The sequence below is a fragment of the Acinonyx jubatus genome, chromosome X, assembly GCF_027475565.1.
Source record: "Acinonyx jubatus isolate Ajub_Pintada_27869175 chromosome X, VMU_Ajub_asm_v1.0, whole genome shotgun sequence".
NCBI classification, from domain to species: domain Eukaryota; kingdom Metazoa; phylum Chordata; class Mammalia; order Carnivora; family Felidae; genus Acinonyx; species Acinonyx jubatus.
In genome coordinates this window covers 88,273,448-88,284,277 of record NC_069389.1, presented here as the reverse complement: position 1 = coordinate 88,284,277, position 10,830 = coordinate 88,273,448, and positions in this window count along the sequence as shown.

Here is a 10,830-nt window from a genome sequence, read left to right as displayed (position 1 = left end):
TGGGTTGTCTTTTCTATTTCTTGATGGTGTCTTTTGGAACACAAAAGTTTTAAATTTTGATGGTGTCCAGTTTATCTCTTTTTTTCTTTTGTTGCTTACGATATTGGTGTAATATCTAGGAAACAGTTGTCCAATCCAAGGTCACAAGATTTATGTCTATATGTTCTAAAAGTCTTGAAGTTTTAGTTCTTATATGTAGGTCTTTGATCCATTTGAGTTAATTTTCATATATGGTGTAAGACGAGGATCCAACTTAGTCCTTTTGCATGTGGATATCCAGTTGTCCTAGCACCCGTTGTTGAAAAGACTATTCTTTGAGCAAGGGAATAGCCTTGACACTCTTGTTAAAAACCAACTGACCACGAATGTACGGATTCATTTCTGCGATCTTAATTCTGTCCCACTGATCTGTAAGTCTATCCTTCTGCCAATATCACACTATCTTGACTAATGTACTCTGTAGTGAGTTTTGAAATCAGGAACTGTGAGATTTCCAATTTTGTTCTTTTCTTTCAAAATTGGTTTGGCTATTCTGGGCCTCTTGAATTTCTATATGAATTTTAGGATAATCTTGCAATTTCTGCAAAGAAGCCTGTTGGGCTTTTGATAAGGATTGCATTGAATTTTTTTATATCAATTTAGGGAATATTGCCATCTTATTAAATAGCATTTAACTCAACATCAGGGTGAACATGGGACATGTATTAGTTTTTAGATAAAAGTAAAACTAATAGTATTTATTTACAAAATGGTACACTATCCTCCTTTCAGGGCCCCCTTCTCAACAATCACCCCATATCCATCTTGTATTGTTTCTAGTTCGTCCTCTAGAGACAGAAACAAAGACCTTGCTATTAGAACTGGGCCATATCAAAAAAGGGTAGCTCTGATCCTGAGGATTCTTGGTTTTGCATACTCTTCATACAGTCTCAGGATGGGCAAGAGGAAAGCTATCATTGATCAAGAGGAAACTGTTAGCCAAATCTTGTGCCCTGAATTTCCTCACAACATGGTCTCAATCAATCTTTACATTTTACATGGGTATAACGATTCCAGTTTTACAGATAAGGAAGTGAAATCCTGGGGAGTTTACAGAATTGGATCGAACTCACAGGACTAAGTGGTAGAGGTGGGATTTGAATCAAAGTTGTTCTAACTCTAGAGCTTTTGATACACCCACTGCCCCCATGCCTGGAGACTACTGAGAGTATGAAAGCACCTTTATAATCCTTCTTCCCAGACCTAGAAGAGGGTCTCTTCTCCTTTCTCTGGACTCTCTTAGGCTGAGTTGTTCCCAGATGCTCTTTAGAGATGTTGAAGGTCACAAGAAAAGTTCATAGTCTGTGCCAGGATCCTTATCCAAGCTGACCTGGCCACTGGCATAGTCCATCTCTCTGAGGGTGCTCTGCCCAGAGAAGGTCATTGCCTTTTATCCCAGGGCTGAACTTATAGCCAAACCAACAGCACTCATGATTTTGAATTTCAGGACAGAACTTCTCACCTGGTAAACTATTTGGGATGAAGCTCTCAGTAGTAACTGTGTAAGAACATTTTAAGGTGTATAAAAACATTTCACTCCATAGTGGAAGATTTCTGTGTGTATGGCCCTAGACCAGTATAGGGCTAGTCTAGTCCCCAAAATTCTGAATATATCAAACCCATCCAAGTTATTGGTCAAGGACCATGACTTCTGGAGCACCAAAATAAGAGAGGAGTTAGCTTACTTTTCTGGAGTGAGGTTAACCTGCAGCAACAAGAAGGACAAATCCAAACACCATGGAATGGGGGACGCTGTATGCTTCTTCTGAAATGTGCCCTCCTTTACCCAGTTTGTGAGTTCTCAGCTTCAGAACTACATCACTGGGCTTATACGCTTTTCCTATGGTTATCATACCGGGAGACAGGGAGAGTTTACAGTCACATGCTGTAGCCAATGTTCTTCATCATTTTTTTTTTTTTACTTCCTAGTGGCTTAGGGATCAATTTTGACTTCTTGGTGTGACTTTCATAGGTGGTTCCCATATCTCTCCATGTATCTACAATCAGGGGTTATGGTTTCTGTTCAGGGAGTATTAGATAAGTTCTTGAACTTTATGTGAGGATCCACATGAAGGGGACACACTGGAGAGCAAAAGATCCATCCTGATGGTGCCAGAAAGTTCATGGAAAGGATTTCAAAAGCGATGTGACCTAGTCAGATATACTTTCTAGAAAAAAACAGTCTAGTGGCAATGCGAATCAGAATGCCAAGAGTAGAAGCTGAAAGACCAGTTCATAAGGCCTTCATTATTTTTTTTTACGGATTTCTGCAATATTCCACAGTAGTAGTGAGGGTAAAAACTAAGGGATAACTTAAGAGATACTTAACAGAAGGAATCAAGGGAACTTGGGAATTGAGAAAATAGTAGGGGTAAATATGGTGAAGAGAAAATTAATGACCCTATATTTCTTTTCTTTTTTTTTTTATCATGACACCTAGATTTCTGATGTAAGAGGTAATGATAAAGAGAAAATAAGAAGGGGATCTGATGTGGTGGATAGAAGATATGCATTCAGTTGGGGCAATGTGAGTATCAAGTAAGTAGGTAGATGTATAATTAAGGTATGAAGTTTAGAGGAGACATATTGACTGGAGATAATCATTTGGGAGTTATGGTATAGGTGAGAGCTGGAGCCAATGGCTGTAAGAAAAAAAGACCATGAAAGAATCCTGGGGGTCAACTACATGTAAAAGGTGGGTAGAAGCAAGATTATGAAAAGGGAACTGGAGAAATGGCAGAGAGGAGAGAGAATGATAAGGAAAGAGTGGTCACAGAATCAAGAGAAGACAGGGTTTCGAGAAGAAAGGAACATCCAACATTCACTGAGTCAACTAAGGTTTATTGAGTGACTACTATGTGCCTTGGGATGCCTCAGGGGATTAAAAAGAAGATACTTGCCCTGGTGGAGTTTACAGTCGACCAGGAGAAGTTAGACAATAGACAAAGTAAATAAACAAATGGTAGAGTATGAAAGAATTGATAGATATTATGGCAAAAAGGACTAAGGAAAGAGTAACAGGAGTTCTGGTCAGAGAAGTGCCGTTGAAATGGGGTAATCAGGGTAGGTGTCATTGAAAAACAAGTATTTGAGCAAAGACTTGAAGTGAGACAGAGAGATGTGTGGATATCTGAGGGAAGTTTTTCATTTAGAGAGAACAGCCATCACAGAGGCTCTGAGGCAAAGACATGCTTGAGATGTTTGTGGATTAGCAAGAAACCACTTCATGTGGGGCAGAATGAGTGAAGGAGGGAATAAGATGGGATAAGATGAGAAGATAAGGGGATGGCACACACAGTAGAGGGCCTTGTAAGTCATGGCTACAGTACTATAGAAGAAACATTTTTCTGCCTTTGGACTGCCAACCAAAATTCGCTCAGTGCAGTAGCTACCGTTGAAGGTGTTACGGTGGGCCAGGATATTTTTTAAAGGTTGATAACAATAATAGCTACCATTTCCTGAAAAGGCTAATAATAATAGCTGCCGTTTACTGGAGATCTGAAGTATGACCAAATGAACACTTTGATAAGTTAACTTTTTGATTCTTCACAACCTTCTGATGTATTTTTGTCCTCTTTTTATAACTGAACTTAATGCTTAGAGAGAAGTGAAATGAAGTTCTAGCTCTGAGACCTAAACTCTTAATCCCGTAACGGCCTAAGGGGAATCCATCATTTAAGAGATTCAAGTGAACTGACAGCACATGGTTGAATCTAGTTGAGGCAAGAGCAAAAGAGGTGGTGGGAGCCAGGATGGAGCATTTGGGGTATACGGTTACTATTCTAGGAATGATGATTTTACTCTCATTATCTTATTTTTGGTGGGAAAACCCACTGTCCAGAGACTTCTGTGGGAGAGGAAGTGGGAGGTATGAAGACTGAGGAAGCTGCCATGATATATAGCTAGATTGAGATGGAAACTACTAGAAACACACAGGTTGGCCTGCCCAAGGCATTTTGCAGCTTGAATGGAACCAGTACCAATGCAACGTTAGAGTATGATGACAGGAGCTACATGAAGGGGTGTTGACGAATAGGGGCCACCCTGGTGAACCCAAAATGCCCTATGTGTAGGCAGGGAGAAAAATAGGGTGAACCTATCACAATGGGCCACAGTGTATACTCCAGCCAATAGATAATTAATGGAAAGCCACTGGACCATATGTTGGTGGACAAAGTAAATACCCCTCCAGGTAAGGCTCATTTCTTTACTCCCTAGACATTTAGAGGCTGAGGGGCCACACTTGTACTTGGCCTGACTCTGGCAGCTGCAGGTGCCACCTCAGCTGTACCCAAGCACCATGACAATGATGAACAACATCATTAAAAATTGTTAATTACAAGGTAGGGTTGGGGGGTAGAAGTCTCCTTCAATTGTGATGCCAAGATGGTGAAAGAAAAGTTTGTGCTAAACCTGATGACCTGGGGGCACCTGAGTGGCTCAGTTGGTTAACCATCCATCTCCTGATTTGGGCTCAGGTCATGATCTCACAGTCCTGAGATCCAGCCCCGTGTCAGACTCCATGCTGGATGTGAAGGCTGCTCGGGATTCTCTCTCTCTCCCTTTGCCCCTCCCTTACTCTCTCTCTCTCTCTCTCTCCAAACAACAAAAAGAAGAAATCTGAGGATCTGAGAAAATGAAAAAAACTGAAATGGGTACATGGCATCTTATAAATCATTAAGCCTATGACCAAGTGCTGGGCCTCACCTTTACTGTCAGTGGAACAGTGACTCCTGGAAGGTCATAGAGAGAGGATAGGCTCAGCACAACCCGCATTGTGCCTTGCATAGTATAGATATTAGTGCAGATGACATCAAGGCTTTGGCTTCTTTCATAACCTATCAAGTGCTATCATTGTTATACCATTTGAAGGAGGGCCTAAGGTACATAAAATAACCTTCAAAATTATACAGATGAGTTAGGAAAGATCACAGGAATGTAGCATGGAGCCAAATAAAAATGGGTTGCTTTGATTCTAGAATTGATGCCTTTGCTACTCTTAATGAACACTAATAAAAGGGAAATGTTCTGCATTACAGATATTTAACCTGGTACCTTGGGCTAATTCTGATATTAATATATATGCCTGTGCCATTGGTAAACACATCAGTCTGAGTGGAATCCATAGAACTCTGCCACGGGCCAGGCAGCTTCCATGGAATTGAAAAATTCATGAATGTAGCCTCTTGCACCAACCTCTTGAGATTGTCTCCCAATGTGGGGGATAAAACCTTTATTGTTCAGGATTTGGTAATATGGGCCTGCACGCTAGGCAGTATTTATATCATTTTGATGTTAGATATCCTGGTGTTGTTGAGATTGATGGTAACGTATGGAATCCAGATAGTATTTAGCCAAAAGAGAGGACTCGAAATTACAGATGAATAACAAGATTGGACAAGATTATCTTTTCCACGGTCAAGTCCTATGAAAGAAATACCCCGATAGCAGATTATGACACATACACTTCTGCTTCAGGTAAAAAACAGTTCACCAAACACAACACACCCCAAATCAGAAAATAATCATTGCTAAAGGCAGTAATGGACCAATAAATACCAGGGATAAAAATCTTCTTGAGGGGGAATGGTTTCGTAATCCCTGTTCTCTACTTGAAAGCTAGGGGAGTAACTGTATCATTTAAGTGATTAAAAAGTGTTTTTGAATTATGTCACACAACCTCTTAAGTATGAACAGGATTTAACTACCATTTGCTAATGCCTGCTTCAAAAGTTTAGAAAGAAAATGTGGAAAACGCGGTGGGTCTCATCATTTGTGCCCTATTGCAGGAGTTCAGGACATAATGTCAAGTGCTGTAGTACAGCACTGTAAGAACATGACATTCCCCTCCCGTATTTTATACCTTAAAAAAAATTTTTTTTGTTTATTTTTGAGAGACAGAGTGCGAGCGGGGAAAGGGCAGAGAGGGAGAGGGAGACACAGAATCCGAAGCAGGCTCCAGGCCTTGAGCTGTCAGCACAGAGCCGGATGCGGGGCTCGGACCCATGAACCGCGAGATCCTAACCTGAGCCAAGTCAGACGCTTAACCAACTGAGCCACCCAGGTGCCCCCGGCTGTACAATTAAAAGTTGCTTCTTGTTAGGAATTTTATTCTCACGTGACACCATAGGCTGATGAGCCAAACTGATTGATGCCCATGGCGAAGGACTCATAAGCAACGATATTTGAGTTCTCTGCTTCCCCTGTGAGGCCTCAGAAGTGCCTGAAGAGAGAGTGGGGAGTCCTACTACCTAAAGGGGAATTAAATTAGCGCGGAACTTCCTGATACCAAGATGATTGGTGGTTGGCATTGGTACCGGGTTAGGGTATGCCATCCAGCTCGCATCCTATCTCCCTGCCATGACCTCTGAGATGTCACGATGGAAGTATCATGTAGTCTGTTGCTTTTCTTATTGGAAATTTTATCAAGATAACTGGAGATCCACATGCAGTTACAAGAACTAATACAGAGAGATCCCGTGCACCTTTTACTCAATCCCCACCCCCCCAAATGGTAACAGAATCTGTTGCTTCTTACTTTATGGGAATATATATGCCTAGGAAATAGGACCAGAGTACTCTGGTTAAAACATTAAAGTACACGGATAATGGAGCCAAACTGCCAATTTCCTTTTCACTCCAATGTGGGCTGCTAGGGAGAACATGGAAAACTTACAGGTGTGATTCCATGTGAAAAACCATGACTCTGAGCTGTTCCATGTGAAACCAGATGGACATCCGGGGTCTGAGTTACTTGGCGGCAGAATCTTCAGGACATTTCCTGCATTGCTCACAAGGCTGGGCGTTTCCCTGCCTCTAACCGGTGAACTAGGTACAACGGCCAATGCCAGAGGGGTAGGCAGGAAGGGTGACAGAAGACAGAAGCACCAGCTCGTTGATGTTTGTCATTTTTATTTGCAATACTTTAGGTCCAAGTTTCAAACTGCAATATTTTTACACTCAAGACACAGTCATGCACAATCCATATTTCAATTTTCTATTGCTTCAACCACAATTTAAAATAACAATATTGGAAACAAAAAGTCATTAAAAAAATCAGAAGCTGAGGTCAGAAGGATGGAACCATACCATCAGCAGGTCTACGAAAGAAATAACTTACTTAAAACTCAAACAAACAAAAAGACCATAAATACCTTTAATCCAAAGTTACAGAAGAGTTGCACTACACATGGGTTTACAAATAACACATTTTAACAAAAGTAATGCACAACCAAATGAGATACAATTCTGATAAAGAATGAAAATATAGATCCTCCTCAACTTGTTTTGTCTGGATATGATGAGTATAATCCCAGCAGACATCAGTACCCTGTGATCTGACTCCTCCCGGCTGATGTACTGAGATTTAAAACTCAACCCACTAATGGTTATAGGATTCTGTGAAAGGTCTTATCATCACTAATGAATATAGTATATGCGGGTCCATAAAGCACACCACACACAAGCACACATACTGAACTTGAGTTTCGCACTCAGGGCTGGTTGGCACTCTGCTATAGGCAGGGCATTGGGACTAACGAACTTCCAGTTTACCCTCTTTCCAGCAGTATACTCATACACCTGGCCGATCGCTGTGGGAGTTGTCATCAGAAATGCTCTCTTTGGTTCCCAACAAGTTGATTTGTCAACACTCCTTAATGCTAATAGCGTGTGCTCACTTTTTCATTTCTTTCTCTGCAACCTGCAAGTGCTTATGTCCATTCTGAATAGTCCCAGCCATTAAAATGCATGGGTTCTGCCATCTTGTGCCCTTTACAAAGTAAACTCTATAAAGACCAGCATTGCTTCCTAGGAAAGGAGAGGCCCAAATGTAGCTGTGTTCTAGCAAGTGTGACAGTGCATTTCTGTTCTAGTAGCAAATCCTGGCCACAGCTTAATGAAAAATCAGAGTTTACATATAGAATATATGGAAAACGAAAACTGGGAACACACCACAGAAAAAGGACATCAAAAACAAAAACAAAACAAAACAACTGTGAGGATTTGGAAGGCTGCCGCAAGTTTTATCAACGTTCCCTAGTATTATTTGCATTTATTTGAGGCTTTCATTTTCCCTATCATTTGACATAGTTCTGTTTAACTGCCACCTAAGAAACCCAGGCTTAAGCATGCGGTATTTGCCATCATTTGAGCAGGCTGAATTTGCAAGGCAACCTAAGGTGCCATAGAAAGACAGGACTTTTGGAAAGACCTTGGGGTCATCTAGTCCGATACCCTTATTTTACAGATGAGGGAATAGCCATGAAAAGGTTAAGTGACTTGCCCAAGGCCACACAATAAGAGTAACACAGCCTACATTAGAATCCAGGCTTCTTTACTCTTAGGCTAATACCACATCTGCTTGATTCTGTGTAATTGCTGTTGATTTCCTCTTAGGTGTGAAATCAGGCGAACATGGTACCCCCCTTACTGCTGGTAGGTGTTATGGGGTGGCATTCACCTGATAGCAGCTTCCAAAGGAGACTCTGATGGCACTAACCAGCTTCTAGAAGTTTATCTCGCAAGTCTGACTGTATGACGTGGCAGTAAATGCTACTTGTAATTATAGTATACTTGCACACAGAAGTGTGCACATGGAGGCGATATCTCAGGTCCCGCATTTGCAGATTCAGTTAGATATTGTCTACTATTAAGCAGACATTCCCGATGCATGAGGAGTTGGGGGATATTCATTTGGTCACTGAAGGAGTGTGGGATCAGAAAAAGAGTGGAAAAATTAAAGCTAACCAACAGAAAGATTGTATCAGAAACAATTTTCTCTTAGGAAAAATTCTTTCTTAGGAAAAAAAATACCTCCGTTATTTCCAAGGTACCATTTCTTCCCTTCCCAAGCCACATGCAAAAATATGTTCAGAACTGTGTGTTCACTCAAAATCCCAGGCCTATTGGCTCTCAATTTACAAATGCTGAATTTCAGTCCTCTTGCTTAGAGACTGGGAGAAGCTTGCATCCCTGGCCATGCCTGTGTTTAACTGAATACTAACTGCAAGTAGCTCAGAAAAGGACCGCGAGATCCAACTGGGGATGGCAGGGTTAGGATGCCCGTAAGTACTTTTTATGTTGAGAATGGCCAATGGAAAGTGGGTTCCCTAGGTATAAGGTCTGCTCTTGGTGAAACTGAATAACATCTGAGACCACTACCCCATTATAAAACTCCTCACCTAAGATTTCTTCGGTGAGTTCGGAGGAAAATTCGTCTCTTTGGGTAGAGAGTCTCCCTTTCGCTCCTGAAAAACGACAGTAGTTACTGCATACAGCCTATAAACAGGCAGGACAGAAAGCACATGGAAGCCATCTCAAGCTAAAGCTAACAGGACTGGAACTGAAGGCCAACAGGCAACGGCAGTTCTAAACATTTGTCTTCATGTTTTCATTGTCGGCTTTTAGGCACAAGTCATAACTTCCATTGAAATCAAAGGGACTGGTCCACTGGTCACAAAAAGAAGAATCCCTACCCAAGTGATATAACATCCAGTCAGACAAGGACAGGGTGGGAGCTGGGGGATTGATCCTTCTGTTCTTCCACATTCAGCTTGAAAATCTGCTAAAAGTCAATCCAGAAAGGTGACCCCTGACCCAGATGCTTTCAAGGGGGCTAATCACATGTCACCCCTCCAATTTCAAGTAGCCACAACAGAAGCCTCCATGCCATATCCAAGTGGAGGGCAGCCACTTTTAAAGCAGAAGGATGGGTGTGTTTGGAGTTCTAAGAGCGACATCTCCCTAGCTTCAACTTACAGATAATAGTCCCCTAAGAAAGCACGTGCCATACCCGAGCGTGTGCCAACCTCAGCACCCAGGCAAATATAAAGCCTATGGAATAACTGTAACTAGCAAATATGTGTGCCCTGCATGCTCTGGGCTCTGGCCAGAAGGCATCTGCTCCTGGCATCTTTTCTATGTCTCTATAGTTCCCTTTCTGATGTTTATTATAAAGCAATATTAGAACAATATCAAAGAAAATTTTGAAAGAAAAAAATGTTTTGCATAATCCCACCACCCTAACACAACTGATTCAATGGTCTGTGTTCCCAGTCTTTGCCCATTATGCACAACTTACTTTTTACATAGTTGTAATCCCTGTTTACGCTATTTAAAAGTGATTTTATAGATTTCTCTCTGAGAACTGGCAGCCTCATTAGAAATAAACAACCCACTGCGCAAAGGAATATAGTTATTTACACGATCTTTGAGCTGAGAAATATCCTTTATAGACAAACATCTCAAACTATCAAAACAGTTATACAGACGACAGGAAGCAATTTCATATTTGTTTTTTTAGCAATGGAATGTGCTTCACGGGGGAGGGAGAGATGTGGGGATCAGGTGGTTAAACTCAACATCGGGGTGCAATCCACAAGCCTGAAGAAATCTGAGTAACACAATTAAAGAATAAATACTTGAGTTAAATCTTCTTACGTGACTTGGCCATCCAGTAGCCAAAACGGAACATGGACACACAAATATTTACAATGACACATAGACGAGATCAGCAAGAACGAAGTCATTACCCAGCATGGTGACTGATTTGGGGGGGATTGTGTCATCCGAGAATCTTCATGGGATTATGACAACGCACTGGATCCTTGCTACAACATGAACGTTCTTTTCTTTTCTTAAATAAATAATCTCTACTGTGCTTCTCACCCTTCCCTGACTTTCCCACTGCCCTATCCCTATCTCGGGACATTTTGGAATCAACATTCGACAACGTGCTCCCATTTTCTCAGGGCACACTAGCAACTTTAAAGATCTGGACAGACTCATCTG